The sequence below is a fragment of the Pseudophryne corroboree genome, chromosome 1 (assembly GCF_028390025.1).
Source record: "Pseudophryne corroboree isolate aPseCor3 chromosome 1, aPseCor3.hap2, whole genome shotgun sequence".
NCBI classification, from domain to species: Eukaryota; Metazoa; Chordata; class Amphibia; order Anura; family Myobatrachidae; genus Pseudophryne; species Pseudophryne corroboree.
In genome coordinates, this window is record NC_086444.1 from 1,137,013,119 (window position 1) to 1,137,040,043 (window position 26,925).

Genomic DNA, 26,925 nt, shown 5'->3' on the forward strand with positions numbered 1-26,925 from the left:
GTAGTATAATGTGAATAAGATTGTGCTACTGTGTGGTGTAATTTGAATTGGTTGTACTATTGTGTGGCCAGACCCCTTCCCTGTGTGACCACACCCCTTTTTGCGGTGTGCACCTACAGCATGCGCTGTCCCTTTATAATGTTTGGGAGGTAGGACGCAAACAGAAGAATTTATCTGCGATATGCCTCTTGTTAAATAGGGGGAAACAGTGATAACAGTGATAACCCCTTTTCTATCACTGCTTCATAAATAGCCCCCATAAATCAGCCAGTTCAGTTAGGGGCCTTGCCTTAAATAAAGTAACAATGCGTATAACCAAACACCTGAGAATATATATGCATATAGGGGGTCATTCCGAGTTGTTCGCTCGCAAGCGGATTTTAGCAGATTTGCTCATGCTAAGCCGCCGCCTACTGGGAGTGAATCTTAGCATCTTAAAATTGCGAACGATGTATTTGCAATATTGCGATTACACACCTCGTAGCAGTTTCTGAGTAGCTTCAGACTTACTCGGCATCTGCGATCATTTCAGTGCTTGTCGTTCCTGGTTTGACGTCACAAACACACCCAGCGTTCGGCCAGACACTCCCCCGTTTCTCCGGCCACTCCTGCGTTTTTTCCGGAAACGGTAGCGTTTTTCCCCACACGCCCATAAAACGGCCTGTTTCCGCCCAGTAACACCCATTTCCTGTCAATCACATTACGATCGCCAGAACGAAGAAAAAGCCGTGAGTAAAAATCCTAACTGCATAGCAAATTTTCTTGGCGCAGTCGCAGTGCGGACATTGTGCATGCGCATTAAGCGGAAAATCGCTGCGATGCGAAGATTTTTACCGAGCGAACAACTCGGAATGACCCCCATAGTACAGATTTGAACAAGCAACAAAATACTTAGAAAGACTTGAAAACTGAAATCCTAATTGTTTTTCTTTGATTTTCCCCCACTTCTATGTACTCAGCCAGCATTTGAGTGGTTAAAAGGGCTGTAGTCTTTGTAGTTCTGTGTCACAAAGTATTCAGAATCAGGTTTATATGTGTCCACAGAGGCTGCTTTCACAGAAAAACATAATACATTTAGTAAAAGCCTCAGCTAAATAAAAGAACTATTAAGCAGTCTTTTCACATGAATGATTACACATGTGCCTGTGGGGGTTTTATCCATCGTCTGTAGTAGAAGTACTGTATAGTGTGTAAGTAATTGCAGGACTGCTGTGTTCCCTATACACGTACAAATAAGCAAAGCATTTTTTCTATGGGCTGCTACCCCCAATACTGCCATCTTGAAATGGGCCGGTGCTAGGGTTTTCGACCCCCCCCCCACCCCCCCCCTCCTGCAGACTATAAATTTGCACCCTCCTACAAATGGGAGAGGCAGTGGATGATGGGCAATAGGTGATGCTGGGAAGAGGCAGTTGGTGATGCTGGGGAGAAGCAGTGGGTGACAGTCAATAGGTGACAGGCAGTGGGAGATGCTACAGAGAGGCAGTGGGTGACAGGCAATGGGTGATGCTGGGGAGAAGCAGTAACAGGCAGTGGGTGACGTAGGGGGGAGACAGTGAGTGCTAGGCAGTGGATGATGCTGGAGAGAGGCAGTGGGTGACAAGCAGTGCTTGACAGGCAGCAGGAGATGCTGGCGAGCTGGAGCCGGTGACCCTGGGAAGAGGCAGTGGGTGACAGTCAATAGTTGACAGGCAGTGGGTGATGCTACAGAGAGGCAGTGGGTGACAGGCAATGGGTGATGCTGGGGAGAAGCAGTGACAGGCAGTGGGTGACGTAGGGGGGAGACAGTGAGTGCTAGGCAGTGGATGATGCTGGAGAGAGGCAGTGGGTGACAAGCAGTGCTTGACAGGCAGCAGGAGATGCTGGCGAGCTGGAGCCAGTGACCCTGGGAAGAGGCAGTGGGTGACAGTCAATAGTTGACAGGCAGTGGGTGATGCATGTGTAGTGGCAGTGGTTGATGCTAGGGAGAGGCAGTGGGTGATGCTGGGGAGAGACAGTGGATGACAGTCAATAGGTGACAGGCAGTGGGTGACACTGGGGAGAAGCTGTGGAGAGGCACTGGGTGATGCTGGGAAGTGCCAGTGGGCAATGCTGAGGAGAGGCAGTGGGTGATGCTGGGGAGAGGCAATGGGTGATGCTGAGTAGAAGCAGTGGGGGACACTGAGGAGAGGCATTGAGTGACACTGGGGAGAGGCAGTGGAAGACGCTGGGGAGATGCAGTGGGTAATGCTGGGGAGAGGCAGCGGGTGACGCTGGGTAAGAGACAGCAGGTGACGCTGGGGAGAGACAGTGGATATGCATGGGAGTGGCAGTGGGTGATGATGGGGAGAGGCAGTGGGTGATGCTGGGGAGAGGCAGTGGATGATGCTGGGTAAGAGACAGCAGGTGACACTGGGAAGAGACAGTGGTTGATGCTGGGGAGAGACAGTGGTTGACGCTGGGGAGAGGCAGTGGTTGACGTTGGGGAGAGACAGTGGGTGACGCTGGTGAGAGGCAGTGGGTGACGCTGGGGAAAGGCACTGGGTGATGCTGGGGAGAGGCAGTGGGTGACGCTGGGGAAAGGTACTGGGTAACTCTGGGGAGAGGTAGTGCGTAACACTGGGGAGAGGCAGTGGGTGACGCTGGGGAGAGGCAGTGGGTGACGCTGGGGAATGGAACTGGGTGATGCTGGGGAGAGGCAGTGGGTGACGCTGGGGAAAGGCACTGGGTGACTCTGGGGAGAGGTAGTGAGTAACGCTGGGGAGAGGCAGTGGGTGACGCTGGGGAGAGGCAGTGCTTGACGCTGGGGAGAGGCAGTGCGTGACGCTGGGGAAAGGCACTGGGTGATGCTAAGGAGAGGCAGTGGGTGACGCTGGGGAGAGGCAGTGGGTGACGCTGGGGAAAGGCACTGGGAGACGCTGGGGAGAGGCAGTGGGTGACGCTGGGGAAAGGCACTGGGTGACTCTGGGGAGAGGCAGTGGGTGACGCTGGGGAGAGGCAGTGGGTGACGCTGGGGAGAGTCAGTGCTTGACGCTGGGGAGAGTCAGTGCTTGACGCTGGGGAGAGGCAGTGCTTGACGCTGGGGAGAGGCAGTGGGTGACGCTGGGGAAAGGCACTGGGTGATGCTGGGGAGAGGCACTGGGTGACGCTGGGGAGAGCAGTGGGTGACGCTGGGGAAAGGCACTGGGTGATGCTGGGGAGAGGCAGTGAATGACGCTGGGGAAAGGCAGTGGGTGACGCTGGGGAAAGGCAGTGCTTGACGCTGGGGAGAGGCAGTGGGTGACGCTGGGGAAAGGCACTGGGTGATGCTGGGGAGAGGCACTGGGTGACGCTGGGGAGAGCAGTGGGTGACGCTGGGGAAAGGCACTGGGTGATGCTGGGGAGAGGCAGTGAATGACGCTGGGGAAAGGCAGTGGGTGACGCTGGGGAAAGGCAGTGGGTGATGCTGGGGAGAGGCAGTGGGTGACGCTGGGGAAAGGCACTGGGTGACTCTGGGGAGAGGTAGTGAGTAACACTGGGGAAAGGCACTGGGTGATGCTGGGGAGAGGCAGTGGGTGACGCTGGGGAAAGGTACTGGGTGACTCTGGGGAGAGGTAGTGAGTAACACTGGGGAGAGGCAGTGGGTGACGCTGGGGAGAGGCACTGGGTGATGCTGGGGAGAGGCAGTGAATGACGCTGGGGAAAGGCAGTGGGTGACGCTGGGGAAAGGCAGTGGGTGATGCTGGGGAGAGGCAGTGGGTGACGCTGGGGAAAGGCACTGGGTGACTCTGGGGAGAGGTAGTGAGTAACACTGGGGAAAGGCACTGGGTGATGCTGGGGAGAGGCAGTGGGTGACGCTGGGGAAAGGTACTGGGTGACTCTGGGGAGAGGTAGTGAGTAACACTGGGGAGAGGCAGTGGGTGACGCTGGGGAGAGGCACTGGGTGATGCTGGGGAGAGGCAGTGGGTGACGCTTGGGAAAGGCACTGGGTGATGCTGGGGAGAGGCAGTGGGTGACGCTTGGGAAAGGCACTGGGTGACTCTGGGGAGAGGTAGTGAGTAACACTGGGGAGAGGCAGTGGGTGACGCTGGGGAGAGGCAGTGGGTGACGCTGGGGAGAGGCAGTGGGTGACGCTGGGGAGAGGCAGTGCTTGATGCTGGGGAGAGGCAGTGCGTGACGCTGGGGAGAGGCAGTGCGTAACGTTGGGGAAAGGCACTGGGTGACGCTGGGGAGAGGCAGTGGGTGACGCTGGGGAGAGGCAGTGGGTGACACTGGGGAAAGGCACTGGGTGACGCTGGGGAAAGGCACTGGGTGACTCTGGGGAGAGGTAGTGAGTAACACTGGGGAGAGGCAGTGGGTGACGCTGGGGAGAGGCAGTGGGTGACGCTGGGGAGAGTTAGTGCTTGACGCTGGGGAGAGTTAGTGCTTGACGCTGGGGAGAGGCAGTGGGTGACGCTGGGGAAAGGCACTGGGTGATGCTGGGGAGAGGCACTGGGTGACGCTGGGGAGAGGCACTGGGTGACGCTGGGGAGAGGCACTGGGTGACGCTGGGGAGAGGCACTGGGTGACGCTGGGGAGAGGCACTAGGTGACGCTGGGGAGAGGCACTGGGTGATGCTGGGGAGAGGCAGTGGGTGACGCTGGGGAAAGGCACTGGGTGATGCTGGGGAGAGGCAGTGGGTGACGCTGGGGAAAGGCACTGGGTGACTCTGGGGAGAGGTAGTGAGTAACACTGGGGAAAGGCACTGGGTGATGCTGGGGAGAGGCAGTGGGTGACACTGGGGAAAGGCACTGGGTGACTCTGGGAAGAAGGAGTGAGAAACACTGGGGAGAGGCAGTGGGTGACGCTGAGGAGAGGCAGTGGGTGACGCTGGGGAAAGGCACTGGGTGATGCTGGGGAGAGGCAGTGGGTGATGCTGGGGAAAGGCACTGGGTGACTCTGGGGAGATGTAGTGAGTAACACTGGGGAGATGCAGTGGGTGACGCTGGGGAGAGGCAGTGGGTGACGCTGGGGAGAGGCAGTGGGTGACGCTGGGGAGAGGCAGTGCTTGACGCTGGGGAGATGCAGTGGTTGACGTTGGGGAGGGGCAGTGGGTGACGCTGGGGAGAGGCAGTGGGTGACGTTGGGGAATGGCACTGGGTGATGCTGGGGAGAGGTAGTGGATGACACTGGGAAGAGGTAGTGAGTAACGCTGGGGAGAGGCAGCAGGTGACGCTGGGGAGAGACAGCAGGTGACGCTGGGGAGAGACAGCAGGTGACGCTGGGGAGAGACAGCAGGTCATGCTGGGGAGAGACAGCAGGTGACGCTGTGGAGAGGCAGCGGGTGACCCTGGGGGAGGCAGCGGGTGACCCTGGGGAGGTAGTGGGTGACGCTGGGGTGAGTCAATGAGTGATGCTGGCAGGGGCATAGCAACCATAGGTGCAGGGAGTACAGCTGCTATGTGGTCCAGAGCTGAGAGGGGCCCATCTTCCCTGTCAAAGATTCATGTGTTATATAAATTTTTCCCCATTGGGTGATACATAGAGGCACTTACAAACTTTTGCCTTAGGGCCTACAATGTATCTAATTGTGCCCCTTGATCTGTTCATTGTAATGTGGTATAAAATGAACAAAAGGGCACTATACTGTTACATAATATGAACCTGGGGCACTGTAATGTGCCATGAACTAGGGGCACTGTATGTCATCATTTGAATTGGGGGTACTGTGCTACATAATGTGTACTGGCAGCCCTACTATGTGACTTAATGTGAACTGGAGCACTATGGTTCATAAAATAAACACTAGTATGGGGCATACAATTAACAACTGCTGCAGAGAGGTGATCTCTAGAAGCATAGGAACAGTGCCCCTTCAAACTGTGGCTATGGGGCCCACAAAGTACTTGCTACGCTTCCACCCCCCCCCCCCCCACACACACACACCCCTCCTCCCCCTTCCCCCGGATGCTGAGGAGAGATTGGGCTAATCAGCAGCACTGTCCCACTGCAGAGGAAAGGGAGGAGTCCAACGTGTGCTTTCCAGGCTCCCAGCTTACCCTTGTCCTCTACTCGTGTTCTGCACACGATATCCAACTCTATGCAGCCTGCTGTGTGACTTAGGGCAGTCACAGTTGGGCAGAGTCCTGAGGCTGGCAAGATACTGGGGGACAGCTCTGAGGACTGACAGTCACTGGGCGGGATGTATTAACATACATCGCCGCCCCTCGCTGGTTACCGCAGCGATGTTGATCGCATATGTACTAACATATGCGATCAACATCGCAATGCGGTGACGGAGGCCCCCCGCTATACCTGTTAGGTGGTCTGTGGGGGGTCTCCGTCACCTCCCAGGGGTCCCCACACAGGCTAGATGCCGGGAAGCAGCAGCAGGCTGCCCCCGGCGCCTCCTCCTCCCCCCTGCAGCCGGAAGGACGTCCGGCTGCGTTGCTAGGGGGAGGAGGAGACTACCTTCCGGGTCCAGGGCAGCCTGGAGGAAGGTAAGCTGGGGGGGAGGGGGGTCGGCGTCTGCGGCGGTGTCGGCGGGTTGCGGCGGTCGGCGAAAAGAAGCCCATAGGCTTCTATAGGGTATCGCCATCCAGAGATGGCGATACCCTGGACGCCGAAAACATGGCGGTAGAGTGTTAGTAAATATGAAAATGCGGTAAAACCCCCGTTTTCGGGGGGTTTACCGCATTTTTGCTTTAGTACATTCTGCCCACTATCCGTCCAGCCACAGAGTGTAGTTCCAGCATCCGGCCCTCTTATCTGCCACGCAGCCCACCTCCTCATTTGTATTCAGGGGGAGGGGGGGCTGTCAATGTCGTCATAAAAAAGTAGTGCTGTAGATGGGGGTATAGACGAAAATAAAGCCAGGAAAGTAATAGTGCAAAACATAGGAAATCCATCCACAGTAGGAGCTGAGAGAGGGAGAGCAGGGGCTGAGAGGGGGAGAGCAGGGGCTGAGAGGGGGAGAGCAGGGGCTGAGAGGGGGAGAGCAGTGAGAGCAGTGGCTGAGAGGGGGAGAGCAGTGGCTGAGAGGGGGAGAGCAGTGGCTGAGAGGGGGAGAGCAGTGGCTGAGAGATGGAGAGCAGGGAGTGAGTAATGCAGGTAGTGAGTGAGGGATGGAGAGAGTGAGAGGTAGAGGGGCTGAGGGATGGAAGCAGGGAGTGAATAATGCAGGTGGTGAGAGGATCAGATGTTGAGCAAGAGATGGAGAGCGTGAGAAGTGCAGAGGTTGGGTGAAGGTAGCACAGAATTAGAAATTCAGGGGGTGAGAGCGTAGCAGGCAGAGAGAGGACCAGTCGTTGAGCAAGTTTCTAAAATTAGTGAGAGGTGCAGGGGCTGAGTGATGGAAGCAGGGAGTAAGAGGTAAGCAGGCTCAGAGAGGGTAGCAAGGAGTTAGAGGACCAGGGATTGAGCAAGGGACAGAGAGAGTGAGAGGTGCAGGGACTGAGTGATGGAAGCAGGGAGTGAGAAATGCAGGGGGTAAGAGGCAAGCAGGCTCTGAGAGGGTACCAGGAGTTGAGCAAGGGATGGAGATTGTGAGAGGTGTGGGGACTGAGTGATGGAAGTAGGGACTGAGTAATGCAGGGAGTGAGAGAGAGATGGAAGAAGTGAGAGATGCAGGGACACAAAGGAGAGCATGTTAACTGGGATGAAGATAAAGTATTGGCACAGACAAAAGAAATAGGTAAGGGAAAGAAGAAAAGACACATGGAAAACAGAGAGAGATGTGAACAAACAAAGGGTAGATATTAGAGATATACTGTAGGAACATTCGAGACATCGAGGAAAGATGAAAACATTGCGAACAGCCTTAGAGTTCATAGTAACATAGTATTTGAGGTTGAATAGAGGCAAACTGCCCATCGTGTTCAACCTGTTTTAAGTTGTGATGATTCTACATACTTGCTAAATAATGTTTTATGACTAGTTAGCTACTATAACTCATGTTACCCCCGGATTAACCATGTTGATATTTTAAGTAGTATAACCTTGGTTAGCTTTTTCATTCAGAAATTTATCCAATCCTTTTTTAAATCCAATTACAGAGTCCGCCATTACCACCTTCCCTGGCAGGGAATTCCACATCCTGATTGCCCTAACAGTGAAGAACCCTTTCCTCCGTTGCGTTCGGAACTTTCTCTCCTCCAGTCGCAGCGAGTGCCCATGTGTCCTAAACTGTGTTATTTTAATAAATAATTCCTCTGATAACTCTTTGTGATGTCCCTTTACATATTTGAAGATATTAATAATATCTCCTCTTAGGCGCCTCTTTTCTAGTGTATACATATTCAGCCTAGTAAGTCTTTCCTTATAGTCCTGTCCTTCTAGGCCTTTAATCAATTTAGTAGCTCGCCTTTGAACACTTTCGAGTTCACTGATGTCTTTTTTATACAATGGTGCCCAAAACCGAACACAATATTCCAGGTGCAGACGTACCAATGCCTTATACAGCGGCATGATTACATCCGAGTCCCTTGTCTCAATTCCCCTTTTTATGCACGCTAGCACCTTACTTGCCTTCTTTACTGTGTTTTGACATTGTGTACGATTATTAAGCCTATTATCAATGAATACCCCCAAATCTTTTTCCAACTCTGTTTCCCCTAGGCGTTCCCCATTTAATATGTAGGATGCAAGTTAGTTTTTAGTCCCAAAATGCATAACCTTGCATTTGTCTGTATTGAACCTCATTTTCCATTTAGATGCCCAGAGTTCAAGTTTAGATAGATCATTCTGCAAGGACTCCACATCCAATTCTGAATTAATTACCTTACATAGTTTAGTATCATCTGCAAATATTGACACTGTGCTTTTCAGGCCTATTTCTAGGTCATTGATAAATATGTTGAACAGTAGTGGTCCGAGTACGGACCCTTGTGGTATTCCACTGACTACTGGGGACCAGGTTGAGGAGTTCCCGTTGACCACTACTCGCTGTACCCTGCTATCCAACCAGCTGCTTATCCATGTGCAAATAGTTTTTCCTAGGCCAATCTCCTTTAATTTGATCATCAGTCTCTTGTGAGGAACTGTATCGAAGGCTTTTGCAAAATCTAGGAAGATCACATCCACTGTTTTTCCTTGATCAAGATTATTGCTCACTTCCTCGTAGAAGCTAATTAAGTTAGTCTGACATGACTTGTCCCTCACAAACCCATGCTGGTTCTTGCTAATAATCCTAGCGGACTTTAGATACTCCTGTATGACGTCCTTTAGAATTCCTTCCAATATTTTTCCCACTATAGATGTTAAACTAACTGGTCTGTAGTTTCCCGGAAGATTTTTGGATCCCTTTTTAAATATTGCCACTACCTCAGCTATACGCCAATCCTTCGGTACCATGCCTGATCTAATTGAACTATTGAAAATCAAGTATAGGGGTCGTGCTAGTTGTGAACTAAGCTCCATAAGAACCCTCGGGTGAAGTCCATTAGGACCAGGTGATTTATTAATCTTAATTTTGCTTAGTCTCTCCCGGACTACTTCTTCGCTTAAACAAGTATCTAACCATGAATCATTACTGTCACAATTGTTATGCTCTACTCCCACCATCAGTTCTTCACTGGTGAATACTGATGAAAAGAATTTGTTCAGTATTTCCGCTTTTATTTCGTCATCATTTATCAATTCTCCTAATTCATCTTTTAATGGACCTATATTCTCCTTTTTTAACCTTTTACCGTTTATGTATTTAAAAAACTTTTTTAGGATTGGTTTTACTCTCTATAGTGATTTGCTTTTCATTTTCCATTTTAGCTGCTCTTACTGCTTTTTTGCGTTTCTTATTACACTCTTTGTAATACTTGAAAGACTCCTCCTTTCCATTAGATTTAAATGCTTTGAAAGCCCGCTTTTTTTTATCCATTTCTGCCTTAACCTTCTTGTTAAGCCACATCGGTTTGAGTTTAATACTCCTGCGTTTACTGCCCATTGGAATAAAGTTATGAATATTGCTATCCAGCAACCCTTTTAAAACATCCCACATTTCCGAAGTGTTCTTGTTATTAAACAGAACCTCCCACTCTAGGTCGTTAAGTGCACATCTAAGCATACTGAAATTAGCCTTCCTAAAGTTAAATGTTTTGGTGGAACCCCTGTAGCTATGTTTCCTGTAACTGATGTTGAATGTGATCATATAGTGATCACTGTTACCCAAAGTCTCCCCAACTTTAGTGTTTTATATAATGTCCACATTATTAGTAATTACTAGATCCAGGGTAGTTTTACCCCTAGTTGGGTCCTCGACTAATTGAGACAAGTAGTGATCCCTAAACATATTTAAGAACCTGCTGCCCCTCGCTTTAGCACATGAATCGTTACTCCAGTTTATATCCGGGTAATTCAAATCCCCAATGACAAGGATGTCCTCCAATCCCGCAGCCGTTTTAATTTGCTGCAATAGTTGTTCTTCCTCATGTATGCTAATATCCGCCTGTTTGTAGCACGTGTCTATGACTAATTTTTTTGCATCAATTCCCCCACTTGAGATTTCTACCCTTAGTGACTCCACATTATCGCCAGTCTCCTCATAGATAACCTCCTATAGGTATGGTTTAAGTGATGGTTTAACATAAAGACATATACCTCCTCCTCTTTTGTTAGCCCTGTCCCTACTAAAAAGAGAATACCCCTCCAAGTTAGCAACCCAGTCGTGAGAGTCGTCCCACCATGTTTCCGTAATACCTATAATGTCATACTCAGCCTTTGATGCTAACAATTCCAATTCCCCCATTTTACCTGCTAGACTTCTTGCGTTTGCAAGCATACATTTTAGTTTATCGGTTCCTTTATTTGTTTGTTTTCCTAAAGATTTCCCATCCTGGTTAACTAGTGCATCCGTAGAGTTACTGATACAGACTGTCCTTCTCGCTCCCTCTCCAACCCCACCATACTTAGTATTGCCCACCTTACTTTTCTCTTTGGTCAACCCAATGTTCCTGTCTAAATTCACCGCCCTGACATAAGTATTTTCCCTTAAGTCCTGTACAACATTTTCTATAGTCTGTAATGATGACACATAATTGTTATTATTTAATGCTTTAGCAATACCTTTCTTAACACCCTTATTAGAACCCATGTAAATACCCTTACCGGCTGCACTTTCCCTCCCCCCTTCTCCACCCCATTTATCTCACTACCACCATCCCCACTATACTCGCTGCATGACCCATAGTTTCTAGCTAAACCCTCCCCGCAGGATCCTAGTTTAAAAGCTCCTCCAACCTACTAACCATCCTACCCCCCAGCACCGCAGCCCCTTCCTCATTCAGGTGCAATCCGTCAGGAGAAAAAAGATGGCGCCTGACTGAGAAGTCCGCCCAGTGTTCCAAGAACACAAACCCCTCTTTCCTACACCAGTCTCTGAGCCACAAATTTACCTTCCTAATCTCCCTCTGTCTCCCTGGGCTAGCGCGTGGCACTGGTAATATTTCGGAAAAAATTACCTTAGATGTCCTTTTTTTTAGTTTCTGGCCTAAGTCCCTATAATCTTTCTTAAGGACATCCCACCTACCACTAACTTTGTCGTTGGTGCCAACGTGCACCAAGACTGCCGGGTCTTTCCCAGCCCCTCCCAACAATCTATCTACCCGGTACGCGATGTGCCGTACCCGAGCACCCGGGAGACAACAGACCGTACGGCGATCACGGTCCCGGTAGCAGATTGCCCTATCTGCCTTCTTAATGATAGAGTCCCCTACCACCACCATCTGCTTGGGCACCTCTCTAGCTTTCATCCCATCTGAGCCAGAGGGACCACTCCTCCGGTTGCTAGAGTGAGCAGTCTCCTCCAGCTCCGTCATTTCGTCACTATCATCCACCGAATCTTCGTCCAATCGGGCAAATTTGTTCGGGTTTGATAGATGTGAGATGTCATGCCTCCCCCTCTTTTTCTCCCTTCTAACAGTGACCCAACTGCCTACCTGATTTTCCTCATCTACCAGTGACAGCTGCTGCAACTCCTGCACCGTTCTATCTAAACTTCGCTCGAGATTGTAAATATCCCTCAGTCGCGTAACGGTCTGCTCTAGATCAGTTACCTGGGCTTCCAGGGCAACCGTTCGCTCACATCTCGAGCAAATGTATTCGCCCTGGGTCGGCTGCTCTAGGTGATACATGTTTTATATACAGTATACTGCATATTACTAAAAAGCATCTAAAATGAATATCATATTTTTAAAATACCTACACCCCCCGCCGTTATATTAAAATTTCAATACCCCCTCCTCTAAATTCCCACTGCTAACACTGTACATAGTAGAAAGCATGATGAGATGGCTTTAGTTCAATGTATATGAATTTTGGCATGAGATATAACTGTGATAGGAACTTTTCCCTAAATTTATACTCAGACCCCAAATAATGGAAAACTCTCAATTATCCCAGATTCCACATGACATGAAATGTGAAAGTCAAGAATGTGACTAATACTTATTTTCCAGCTGTTGCTAAGTAGCAGCAGCCACTGGCTGGCATTAATCACGTACATTTCGTAAAATGATAGCTAGAAACTGTTTGTTTACTATGGTCACTCTCCACTCTTTAGAAGATTAGATACATCTCCCCCATAGTTTGGTTATTTAGGGGTCTATTTACTAAGCCTCGTATGGAGATAAAGTGGACGGAGATAAAGTACCCCTCCAATCAGCTCCTAATTGCCATGTCACAGGCTGGGTTTGAAAACTAACAGTCTGGAGCTGATTGGCTGGTACGTTATCTCTGTCCACTTTACCTCCATCCATGGCTTAATAAATAGACCCCTTGGTTGTTTATAATGGTAAACCTGTCCATGGTACAGTACTTCCATTAGTTGAGATAGATTGCCTGAAAACCCTCTAGGATGTAAATAAATATATATCGGCTTGGATTTTGGATTTTCAAATATTGTTTACTTTATTTTTAGACAGGTTTTGGTTAGTTTCAATCCAAAATTGGACTATTTTCATAAATCATACTGAACAACTATAACAACAACTGACATGTCGAACATGGCTGCCCTGTGGAAGAGAGAAGCCATTTTGTTGAAACAAACATTGATGTCACAGTCACTAAATGCCACTAAATTCAGCTCATTCTTGATTAACAATTTATTTTTGTTTTGCTCGTAACAAGAATTGACTGGGTCATGGCCTATTTCATTTGGACTGAATGTTGATTTTTCATTTTACTTCATTGATTTTCAACATCTAGAGAGTCATCTTTTTTGTCACTACTTTAATGGCGGAATTCAAATGTGTATCTGGCCGGCAGCCACTAGATGGCGTCGAACTGATCCATTCCAATGTAGCTCTGTTCGGGCGCGATCGGCTGCCAGCGTCTACATTTCTGTTCATTGAAAGATCTCCCTCAATATTCAGGGCTTAATTAGGCAACTATAATGAAAGATGAAGTGCTGCCATGTTAATTATATGATTTATATAAATTCCCAGTGTTTTTAATCTGAATCTTTTTTTTCTCCCTAGTGTCAAAAAATAATTTTAATTTTTTTTTAATTCCTTTTTTTCCAATTCTCAAAAATGTTTATGAATACAGTATCTGTGAAGAAAAAAAAATATACAAAATAGCCGGCTTAGAATCTGTATCCTTTCCGAAAAGTTTGAGACACCGGTTTGAATGTGATTGTCTGTGACACTGTGATGATATATTGTACAGAATGTCTGCCAAGGTCATTTATTCAGACATTTTATAGCCTGGCTGCCTCTATTTCCTGACCTTCCTCACGGATTAAATAATCTTGTGAGGTGGTGACATTCATCCGTAGAGACGTTTACTTTCTCTTGTAATCTACTTCAAATACTCCAGAAAGGTGTAGGATGACTTTGTAATAACCGTTCTCTAGCTTGGTGTACATGTGGGGATTTGCAGCTGTGTCATTTCATGTTATTCCTTTTCCACTACTGAACTTTCCTTATAAACCGCTGACATGTTACACAGCATTGTGCATGGAGGGGTTCCGGTGTGGTATATTTTGTCAACATTCATCATGTCAACAAAGGAATGTCGACATGCTTGGCGGGTCAGCAGTGACCACTTCCATGCTCATCAATGTCGTTATGATTAGAATTTCAAGAAAATGTCCTTGGTGGTCTAGTGGTGACTTACCTGGTGTACTGGTGGTACCAGCTGCTCCAGTGGTGTCTTCCAGTTGTGTCAGTGATGTCATGGCTCATCATGTAGCACTTCCAGTGGTGAGTATAGCTAATCCCGTACCCTCCCCCTAGCCTAGTGCCTAACAATAGCCTCTCCTGTAGTGCCTAACACTAACCCTCCCCCTAGTGCCTAACCATAGCCACTCCTGTAGTGTCTAACTCTAACCCTCCCCCTAGTGCCTAACCATAGCCTCTCCTGTAGTGCCTAACTCTAACCCTCCCCCTAGTGCCTAACCATAGCCTCTCCTGTAGTGCCTAACTCTAACCCTCCCCCTAGTGCCTAACCATAGCCTCTCCTGTAGTGCCTAACACTAACCCTCCCCCTAGTGCCTAACCATAGCCACTCCTGTAGTGCCTAACTCTAACCCTCCCCCTAGTGCCTAACCATAGCCTCTCCTGTAGTGCCTAACTCTAACCCTCCCCCTAGTGCCTAACCATAGCCTCTCCTGTAGTGCCTAACTCTAACCCTCCCCCTAGTGCCTAACCATAGCCTCTCCTGTAGTGCCTAACTCTAACCCTCCCCCTAGTGCCTAACCATAGCCTCTCCTGTAGTGCCTAACTCTAACCCTCCCCCTAGTGCCTAACCATAGCCTCTCCTGTAGTGCCTAACTCTAACCCTCCCCCTAGTGCCTAACCATAGCCTCTCCTGTAGTGCCTAACTCTAACCCTCCCCCTAGTGCCTAACCATAGCCTCTCCTGTAGTGCCTAACACTAACCCTCCCCCTAGTGCCTAACCATAGCCACTCCTGTAGTGCCACAGTAAACCTCCCTCTAGTCCCTAATCATAGCCTTTCCTGTAGTGTCGAACCCTAACCCTCCCTCTAGTGTCAAAGCATATCTCTTCTCACTTCCCATAGCTTAACTCTAACCCTCCCCCTAGTGCCTAACCCTAACCCTCTCATGTAGTGCCTAAATCTTCCCTTCCACAGCATAACCCTAAGCCCCCCTAGTGCCAAACTCTAACCCTCTTCTCCCATAGCTTAACCCTAACCCTTCTCCTAGTGCCTACCTTTAACCCTCCCCACCCATAGCCAGATTAAGAGGGTAGGGTGGGGGGTGCAGGGATTGCTATACCCCTGGACCCCATTGTTAGAGCCCCCCACCGTCCGGCTAGAGGTCACTGACATCACTAGCTTTCCTCTTATGCAGCAGCAGAACCAGGTAGCCAGAATGCAAACAGGACAGTATGCAGTACAGGCAGAGACACAGGAGTATCAGGTTTCATGAGTTACCTATGGAGCTTTCCGACCAGAGGAGAGATAGGAGGGTGGAGAGAGTTGTGACACAGGGATCCCAGCTTCTCCTCCTTCTTGCCTGGGTGTCTGGGTCCTGTGAAACCGGTTATCTAATGAGAGTCTAGAGCAGCTGTAGCGAACCCTACTCCTCGAGAGCTACCAACAGTTAACGTTTTCCAGGTCTCCTCACAGAATCACAAGTGAAGTTATTAGCTCCATCTGTGGATCTTTTAAAATGTGTCAGTGAGTAATGACTGCACCGGTGTACCTGCTAGGTGAGCTGGAAATGTGAACTGTTGGTAGCTCTCAAGGACCAGGGTTGGGCACCACTGGTCTAGTGAAACCTCCTGAGTTCTGTCCCAGTGTGTAAGTAGCACATAAGCTGCCTCTATTCTTGCATGTGACAAAATAAATTATATATTTTATTTTTTCTATGTGTATTTTAAGGTTATTTAAGTTGTCTTTGTTCCACTACAAGAACAGTTTATAAAATAGTTGTCTTTAAATTAGGTGGAGCTATAAACAGTACCCAGGCATTATTAAACTAAACTATTAACTAAACTATTAAATTATTATGACCCAATCCAGAAGAAACAAAATGCTCTTCTTAAGCTACTCTATGATTGCAATCACCTGTGTTGAAACAAATATATTATCAATTAAATAGTTCAACACAGGTGACACCAATCATTGATTAAGAGGGAAGTCCAGGTAGAAAACATTTTGTCCCTCCTGAAATGGGTCATGTTGGCAGGTATGTACAATCTAATATACCTCCCCTTCCACCAAGACCCCCCTGTCTTAAGTGCCTCGGGCACCCCCAAAGATTAATTCGGCCCGCCCCTGCCCACAGCTTAAAGATAACCCTCTGCTGTCGCAACCTAACCCTAACCTTTGCAGAATATCAACATTTCACTGGAGCGATAAATTGGAAGAGCATGAACTGGCAGCCATTAGAATTGAGCATGGCAGGCCTTGCTGGCACATGTAGTGCACCAGTAAATTAAAATATTATTTCTAATATTGCGCTGTTGTTATTATTGTCTCTCAGGATCCGGTATGAAATATGTCAGTATAGCGACAGCGGCATCCCATCTGCAGGAATCCGTGCAGCAAGTCTGTGAGTCCCCTCGTGGGCTCACTGTGTGAAGGTTCTATTCACACTCTGTTAGTGGCGAGTACCCACCAACCAAGTGGGAATTACGGGCGGGTGTCGGGATTCTGACCGCCGGTATAATGACGGTTGTCAGGATTCTGGCGCCGGGATCCCAACAGCTGGCATATTAACTGCATCCCATCTCTCACAATCTGATAGAACAGTGTGGGTAGAGCATAAGGCCCATACACACTGGGCGATTTTGAGATGAAAGCTGCTCACTTTTGGTGTTCTGAGCTGCTTTCAGCTCAAAACCGCCCAGTGTGTATGCCCCAGTGATGAGCGCTGATGCGCACTCCCGCTTCATTGCCAGCGGCCGCCGTTTATCTACTGGTATTACCAGCAGATGAACAGCGGGGTGAGCGGCTTTCCATAGCGTCCTGCTATGGAAAGCCATTCACTCCCGCTGACATCGCTGGGCAGGGGGGGAAATAGCTCAGTGTGTATGCACTGAGCGCTTTTCAGCCCAGCAATGTCAGCGATCATCGCTATGCAGACACGCTGGGCAAAAACGCTCAGTGTGTATGGACCGTTAGTGCTAACAACATATTTTAATCCTGGTATCTCTAAGATCTGGCAGACAACACACACACACACACACACACACACACACACACACACACACACACACACATCATATTTAGGTATATAAATATACATAATAGTACATTTTCCATTCATTATAAAGATTATTTATTTTAACAATCCCATTTTAAATACCTTTATTCCTTGTCTTCTATGACAAATGACTTTCATTTGATCAGTCACAAGCATCCCTTAAAATTTGCAGTTACCACTAAGAATATTAAATGTTTTGAAGAAATGTTTCACAAAGAAAACACTTTAAGTCTTTTAACAGTGGAATAGAAGATTCCTGACGCGTATCTTCTGGTCAGAGGGAGACAGGGTATAAGTAATGCCCGGAGCATTCTGAATGCATCTACACACACTGCAATTATGGTAATTTATCTTGGCACCAAAGTGAAATTATCCAGTTTATACATAACTATATTGTAGTGCTGTTTTATGGAGCCTACCAATCACTGGGATGTTACATTGTCAGAGAGATAATGCTTTCTTCCCTTAATTATATGTGCAAGTGTGTATAGTTTGTGCTCAAATTACTGTACCATGAGTGGGATATTTTTAATGGTCAATTAAAAGGGAAAAAAAAAATCACAAAGTTTCAGAACTATGTGGTCCTTAATCTATCAAACTATCAAACAATACTCATTACACACACACACACACACACACACACACACACACACACACACACACACACACACACACACACACACACACACACACACACACACACTCAGTATACACTGTATACAGTGTGTATTTTCTGTACACATTGTTGGCCATATATTTTCTGAACAGAATTTAAGTTTGCTCTTTATTTAGACAATACAGTTACATTCCATTCTTTTGTTTTATTTATTTTTTGCACAAAGATGAATATTTTTATTTTGTGCGTTATTTTATTTTTAATCCTGGTGAGCTATCTACACAGCAGCAGTAACACCAACAACAGTGTGATGACCATAAGGAGCAGCCTTTTTATTATTTTATGTCCCCCCTCTGTTTGCATCTTCTGATCTCTCCCTGGTAGCGACTGTGCTCCTCCCAAGTCGGTTATTCTGCTATTACAGCACAGTGTCAGAGGCCAGAGATAGGCAAACCTGCTTACTGCAAACCTTTTTGCTGGTGTCTGAGCTACTCCTGTCCCCCTCAAGCTTTTATTTTCTTGATAAATACCCCAGAAAAATAATACCTTATAGCTGCTTAGTTTCTCTCACATTTGCGGATCCAGGGGACGGATGATCAGGGCGATCACCCTCCCTAGCACATCATCCCTGCACTCTACCGCTGGCCGCTGTGTAGAAGGGCAGCAGCACATCGGGCAGGGAGAGAGTAGAGACTACTGCTGCTCAACGGCAGCAGCCTCCCTGACCAGCCCATGCTGCTGTGTGCTAGGCTGGGAAGAGTCCTGGGAGGCTACTGCGGGCATGGAAGGAAGATCTACAGTGTCTAGGTAGACAATCATTAGGTCAACAGTCGACAGGGACAAATGGATGACAGGGTCAAAAGATCGACATGGCACTGGTCGACATTCTGTTCCTTGGGGGAGTTTGGGTGTCATTGTGTATGTTTCCTCATACATGACCACACTTCCGGCAAGGTGGATCACGCGTAGTCCACGTGGTTAGCAAATCAAGCAAAAGTTGGGAAAACATATAAAACGGCCCAAAAAACTTGTGTCGACCATTTGTGTGTCAATCTTCCGAACCTGTCGACCTCAATGCAGTGCATGTCATCCATATGGTATCGACCAAATAACTATCATCCTAGAGACTGTCAACCTGTCATCAGGATACCGGCTGCTGCTACTGAGTCTGTGTCTCTGCTCTCTCCCTGACCAGTGTGCAGGGAAGGGGTGTGTGTGTGCGTGTGTGTGTGTGTGTGTGTGTGTGTGTGTGTGTGTGTGTGGGGGGGGGCAGTGATCGCCCTGCTAATACTTCGGCTGAATTTCAGCACACACAGACAGCTGCACAGGATAAACGGTGAATTACAGATATGTTTATGCTGCCTGATTACAATGAAACAATGATTTTAATGATTCAACCTTCCCGTGTAGTATGCTCCGCAGCAAATGTATTTAAACCTTTAGATGTGTTTGGAATTTGTCACCCAGACATGTACTTTGGTAATGTCACGGGCTGTACACATGTATGTGAGGTGCATGGGTAGGAGTTCTGTAAGAACATACTGTATGTGGGGGTCATTCCGACCCGTTCGCACGCAGCGGTTTATCGCTGCGGTGCGAACGGGTCCGGAATGCCGTGCGCGACGTTGCCCGGCAAAAGGGGTCACCGGGTTACGTCGCGTCTGATGAAGGAAGCGGTCGCAGAGCCGACCGCAAGAAGATTGACAAGCAGAAGGCGTACCTGGGCGGATCCGGACCGTTGGAGACCGTTTTCGGGGAGTGGTAAGGAAAACGCAGGCGTGTCCAGCAGAATGGAGACCGGATGTCTGATGTCAAAGCCGGCTCCAGCATCGCAGAGAACGTCGCACAGGGTAAGTAGGTATAGGGCTGGTCTACTTCTGCTTGAAATTTTTTTAGCTTAGCAGGGCTGCACAAGCGATCGCAGCCCTGCTAAGCTAAAATACACTCCCCCATAGGCGTGGACTAGTTGATCGCAGCAGCAGCTAAAAGTTGCTGGCTGCGATCAACTCGGAATGACTACCGTGAAGTAATGGAATTCTTTTACAAACTGAAGATGTCTTGTGAGGAAGGGAGATAATTACATTCACTTTGTGGATTCCAAGTAGGGAATGCTCTGCAAAATCTGTTCTTATCAGTTATTCAGGCAGTTGTGGGAACAGGGCGACGTTCTGTACATTTTCTACAGAGGTTGCTATATACAAAGTACACTGCCATAATACAGACCAAGGTGGCTGTATGAGGTCATTCATGGAACTAGATGTGTTTTGTATTAAAGCGGACCTTTCACTACTGAAACCAATAGAAAAGTCAGGACGCCATCTGCAACTTGTAATCACCACAGTGTTATCGCGCATTACACTTGAAGCTGTATTTGCTAGGTAAGTGACACATATTAACACTTACTACCCATTATTATAGGGTTTAGAGGGAGATCAGCTCTTGGAGAGAGATAAAGTGGAAAGAGATACTAACCTATCAGCTTCAGTCACTTTACAGGCTGTGTTTGAAAAATGATAGGTAGGTGCTGATTGGTTGGTACTCTCTCCAAGGCTTGATACAGCTCCCCTTTAGATCCTTCTCCTTTCCAGCTGAAATCTTGCAACTACTCAATGACAATTGACACTGCAATAGACACTAGAGTTGGGTAAATGTCACAAGAACATTTCTACAAAAAATGTGTGCCCCATTCCCAGGCCAGTCATTGCTGATCTTTGACCGTAACAACCAACTTCGGCCAAGTAAAGTTATGATTCTTGGGGTAGTTATGATGTGTATTTCCTATAACTATTAATTAATGGAAATATGAAGGTACCCTTTGTCTGGCAATTATGCATTCCATCACAGAGCATGGACAGAATAAGCCATATGACAATATGATCTTAGAAAGTAATGTAAATTACTAAGGGGCATATTTATCACAATCCATATCTCAGATGCAGATGGGATGTGATAAATTCGCCCAAATTCGCAATGTGATATTTCAATACATCGCAAGGATCTATCAAATATCGCATGCACGGGCAGAACTGGTGAGAAAGCCCTGTCCCTGCAAATATTCTCCCTTCACTTCTCAAAGTATACCACCACTCCTGCTGCAGCTACTGATCGGTTTCTGACTCCTTCTCTCTGTGACATATAATAAGGTAGTCACTGTGGCATTTTCTTAATTAAATGGCAGTCACTGCACACTCTGCATTATATGATGGGTACTGCGCCACTCTCTGTATTATATGGCGGTCATTGCAATGCTCTCTATTGTCTGGCGATCATTTCATTGTTATCTATATTATATGGTGGTCACTAAAATGCTCTCTGTATTATCTGGCAATCTCAAACAATGCTTTCAGTGATAAACGGCAGTCACTAAAATGCACTCAGTATTAAATGGTGGTTATTGAATTGCTTTCAGTATTATCTGGCGGTCACTAAAGATCTCTCTGTAATCTCTGGCGTCACTAAAATGCTCTCTGTCTGGTGCTCACAAAGATTGCAGATGGAATAAGCAATTGTTACCAGGGCCAGCGACAGGGGGGTACAAAGGGGACAACTGTACCAGGCCCCAAGGATCAGAGGGGCCCCAAGTATATGCTGATAAATACCTGTCAGGGATGTGAGCCATCTAGTCCAATAGGGCAGCGAACTGTAGGATGTGTGGCCACAGCCTCAGAGTGACAGGAGCCTCTCACACACAGTGACTGTGTGGCATGAGTGTGCGTATGCTCTTCTGGGTTCTGCTCTGTTGCAGGCAGTTACGGGACATGGCAGCAGCTCCGCTGGCCAGGATTCCCTTCCCTTGCACAGGCCTTTTCTGGTAGGGTCTGCTGTGCAGTGTTTGGATCTGGGGGTTGCAGCACACGTGAGTCGCTCCCCGGGGTAAGACTCGATTGGTGTGGGGATACAGGGCTTTCGGATAGGCTAGGGGAGCTGGGAATGGAAGGAAGGAGAGAGGGAGACACAGACTATGGTGTGTGTGGGGGAGGAAGGAGAGATATACTGTACATATTTCTGTATTTGTATAAATGAATATATAAATTTATATATATTTTAACAGTTTCTTATATAGCGCAAATTCCGTTGCGCTTTAGCATATATATATATATATATATTTATATAGATATATATATATATCATCTGAGGGGGGCCCTGGTGATATCGCTGTACGGGGCCCCAATATTTCTGTCGCCAGCCCTGATTGTTACACTACTGCACATTTGTCATTGGCTGAGATTTCACTCTGCGCATGCGACAAATTAACAGTCCAAAGTAGCATAGATCTGCATCCATGGGTGAATGTGAACGGTAACAAGTTAGCAGAAAATGGGCTGTAACTGAACTGAATGTGAATGGGGAGTACTCAGTCGCATGAAACATCTCACTTTCACAGGAATGTCATGGGCATGTCATTCGGTTGACGAGTTGGCATAGGGGGAGGGGGGCAACATCAGTCTTGCCTCCGGGAAACTGGTATGAAGTTATGCCACTGGTGGGAAAATACCCATTTTCACATTATTTTAGTAAAAATTATATTCATAAATATAAATGAAAGAGATCATTAAATTCTCCATAGTACAAGTTTACATATTGATTTATGGACTAAAAGCAGAGTTCCCATCAAACATCAAGAGGTAGTACACTTTCAGATAACTTTCAATGATTGGCTTGTGCACACCACCGTGCAACTTTTACTTATGACACTGTCCACTGCCTCTGGATGACCCCTATTCTATACGTTGTTACACACGTCCCGTTTTAAGCTTGTCAGTTCATTCTTTGGACCCACCACAGCCTCCCACCGCTGCTAATGACTTCAGCGCTCTTCTTACGTTTCCTTAGATTTTATTTCTTCCTGGCATAAACTTTAAATCCTTTTTTCTTTTGTCTTAATATAATAAATTGTCATTTGTAATGTAAAAAAAAAAAAAAAAAAAAAAAGCAAAAACATAATTAAGTAGGATAAAGGCAATAACTCCAGCCTGTTGCAGTCAGTGAGAACTCACAGACGTAAGCGTGTGAAGGGCTTATTTTGTGTAACTACTTTTCTTTATTAGCGGAAGTGCCTAATTGCTCAGCGCTCAGAGTGACAGATAAAGGATGTCTCCTGGCCTGGGTCCCGCTGTTGTAAGGCAGACAAGAATCTGTGTCTTGTTTGAGGAAAAAGCCCCCAGAATCTATAAAGAGAAGTCATGAATGGCTGCTCTGTTGTAAACAAGGTGACCCAAGATGGCTGCTATTGTAGCATTGTGTATTTATCTATCTGTCACATGGCTGCTTTGTCAATTATCCATTTTACTCTTTTCATGTCAATGTGTTAATTTGCAAACAAGTTGGATAGGCCTTCTTGAGACCCCCGCGGCGTGGTGAAGTGAAGAATATGGGAAGTCCTGTTCAGTGAGAAATGGAATGAATGTTAACGAGGTCCAATAGTCAACATTTTGCCTGCAGATCCCATCATTCAATTATTTGTTAATTGGATGCAGGCAGATATTGTGTCAATAGTGTCCCTCTTTCATAATACCTCACAGTTCCTCATACAAAATGAGCTTCATCCATCTGGGCAGTGACTTTTTTTTTTCTTTTTCTTTTTTTTTTTAATTCTTTTGGTTTAGGATTAGAAATATGTTAGCGGCAGTGACACTCTGCAGTAAGAATCACTAATTACAGCAAGCATTCAGTGGGAGATGAATAGTACAGGCTTTTACTATGGGATTCATTATTCACTCTGTCAGAAGACATGTGACAATTTCTGGCACTCTTATTGGTGGAAAGTTCCAGCCATTCACCAATCAGTGTGTGAAGGCTTCCCACTAGTAGCTAGCACATCCAGCAATCAGCATACTACCTATCATATCTAATAGCTGTAGGCAGAACAGCACAGTATTGAATGCTCCCGACCATTCTGATTTTATCCAACACTAAACTGGAACATCCTATCTGTTTCTTGGCCCCCGCCCCCCAGACATGGCTGCCCCTGGTTATATAAACAGATATGATCACCCAACACATTCTCCCACAAGCAAGGGAACACCAGGGGAAGTATGGTGAGAAGCAAGGTTCAATTCCATATTGTCATACATTGCAGGCATATTGCTCCAAATTTTTCTCCAAAAAACTCAAATTCTGATGAATTCCAGATAATGGGGAAGATATATCAAACCTTCTAAAGAGGACACATGGAGGATTTGTTAATAGCTGCCAAACAGATTGTAGTTTTCATTTTATAGACTCTGCTGGAACATTCAAAGTTAGAATTTGATACATCTTCTGAATACATCTTGTATACATGATTTAAAAAGAAAAAAAAAAAGGCGAAAATAAAAGTTCTTGTCCTTCAATACAAAAAGAATGTATTTGTTACTGGGGGGAGATGGATCAAACCTTTTAAGTGAGATAAAATGGAGAAGTTGCTCATAGCAATCTATCAAATGCCCAGTAATGACTTTTAGGTATTAGTATTGTCTGTTGATGAATCCTAGGTATTAGTAATGCCCGGTAATGACTCTTAGGCATTATTAATGTCTGTTGATTCCTAGGTATTAGTAATGTCCGTTGATGACTCAGGTATTAGTAATGACTGGTAATGACTCCTACATATTAGTAATGCCCAGTAATGACTCCTAGGTATTAGTAATGTCCGTTGATGACTCATAGCTATTAGTAATGCCCGGTAATGATTCCTAGGTATTAGTAATGCCCAGTAATGACTCCTAGGTATTAGTAATGCCCAGTAATGACTCCTAGGTATTAGTAAATCCGTTGATGACTCCTAGGTATTAATAATGCCCAGTAATAACTCATACAGAAGTAGCCAGGCTCATCGTTGCTGTGATGCATACGCACATGCATAGGCATTGCGGCAACGACTAGCTGCATCTGGCTGCACCTATTCACGGCCATAACTATGTAATGCAATGCATACGCATCATCAGTGCAAATATATGCACACGCCAGCGTGCACACGCATGACGGCAAACTAGTCACAACTGTGACTAGTCGCAGCCACAATGAGTGTGATTACATTTGTAGGTATTAGTAATGACTCATAGTAAAGTAGTTATGCCCAGTAATGACTCTAGGTATTAGTAATGCCCAGTATTGTCTCATAGGTATTAGTAATGCCCATTAATGACTCATAAGTATTAGCAATGCCCAGCAATGACTCATAGGTATTAGTTATGCCCAGTAATGACTCATATGTATTATTAGTAATGCCCACTAATGACTCATAGGTATTAGTAATGATGCATAGGTATTAGTAATGCCCAGTAATGACTCATAGGTATTAGTAATGACTCATAGGTTTAGTTAGGCCCAGTAATGAATAATGACTCATGGGTATTAGTAACGACTCATAGGTATTAGTTATGCCCAGTAATGACTCATAGGTATTATTAGTAATGCTCACTAATGACTCATAGGTATTAGTAATGATGCATAGGTATTAGTAATGCCCAGTAATGACTCATAGGTATTAGTAATGCCCAGTAGTGACTCGTAGGTATTAGTTATGCCCAGTAGTGACTCGTAGGTATTAGTTATGCCCAGTAATGACTCATAGGTATTATTAGTAATGCCCACTAATGACTCATAGGTATTAGTAATGATGCATAGGTATTAGTAATGCCAAGTAATGACTCATAGGTATTAGTAATAACTCATAGGTATTAGTTATGCCCAGTAATGACTCATAGGTATTATTAGTAATGCTCACTAATGACTCATCGGTATTAGTAATGATGCATAGGTATTAGTAATGCCCAGTAATGACTTATAGGTATTAGTAGTGACTCATAGGTATTAGTAATGACTCATAAGTATTAGTAATGCTCAATATTGACTCATAGATAGTAATGCCATAGATATTAGTAATATATGACATATATATTAGTAATGCCCTGTTATGACTAACTGGTATTAGTAATGCCCTGAAAAGACTCATATGTATTATGGGCCTAATTCAGAGATGGATGCAGCCTTGCGGTTACTCGCAGCAGTTGCGTCCATCTGGTCTGCCACGTGCACTGACCGCAGTGCGTGTGCACAACCTTACACATTGTGGCGGCAATTACTGTGATTGACAGCGGCGGCCGTTGGAGGGGTGTCGTCACGGCGTTGGGGGGCAGGGCGTACCGTACGGCGGCGTGTTGGGACCATTTTCATGGTGGCTGCGTGACGTCACACGCAGCCGCTCCGGAAAGAAATGGGCACTGATTGCTGTGCTGCCGGGGGTCAACCTTATATCCGATGCGTTCGCAATTAGATAGCGGTCGCATCGGGAGGCGGCCCCACACATGCTGGGTGGCCTTGCCCTGTGCTGGGCGGCCCTCTGCATGTGAGGAGATGAACGCAGATCTGGCTGCATATGCAGCGATCTGCGTTCATCTCTGAATAACCTCCTATGTCCAGTTAGTAGTGCCCCGTAAAGTATTCAAATGTCATCCCTTTATTCATTGGATGCATGCAGATGATGGTCCATGACATAAAATGGATAAGTGACAATCACCTGTGGCTGACTGGGCCCTCGTTATGCACAAATAACATCCTTTGAAGCCCCGAGTTTGCATTGTGTTAAATGCCAACATAAACAGAATGAAAAAGAGTAAAGAAGATAATGCTGATGCAAGTTTGACAGCGGGTGATGATTGGCACATCTTTGCTTCAGACGCATCCGTACATTGGATTGTAGGTTATATATATCTTGCAATGCGTGGAACGTAAAGTATGCAGATGTGGGAACAGAAGAGTGCAGACGTTCTCTGCTCTTTCACATCTTTACAGTCTAAATCTGGTCTTTATCTCTAAATTTAGATTCTTACTTATGTTTCACAGCAAAAAGAAGAAAAAGCCTATTCTGAATAAGATGCCAACCCGGATCATTAGCTGCAACTTTTCTGCCCAGTTACCATGGAATGTGCCTGACACATCCCTCAGCGTCATATAGGTTTGGAAATAGTCTCTGTGAAATCTACAGACCTAACACTCCAGACATGTTTGAGTACATCTGAGTCACCCTGTCGGATGTACTTACTGTCATTCAGCTCTCGGAGATTTATAGAAAGAAGAAAATGTTTCACCTTATTTAAGAATTCTGACTTGGGCTTTCTTAAGAAAAGTTCAGAGATAAGTGCTTGTAAACACAGCGTTGTTTGACACATCGTAGACTGCTGCCCGCTAAGACCACTTTAAGGTACAGTATGAAGGCCATATTTG

At 46.5% G+C, this 26,925-nt stretch overlaps 1 protein-coding gene across 2 annotated transcripts in view; it reads left to right on the top strand.

The window, feature by feature from the left end:
• SORCS2 (sortilin related VPS10 domain containing receptor 2) overlaps nucleotides 1-26,925 on the top strand; it is a 1,363,792-nt gene that overhangs the window by 788,657 nt on the left and 548,210 nt on the right. The gene's annotated exons all lie outside the window — the stretch shown is intronic.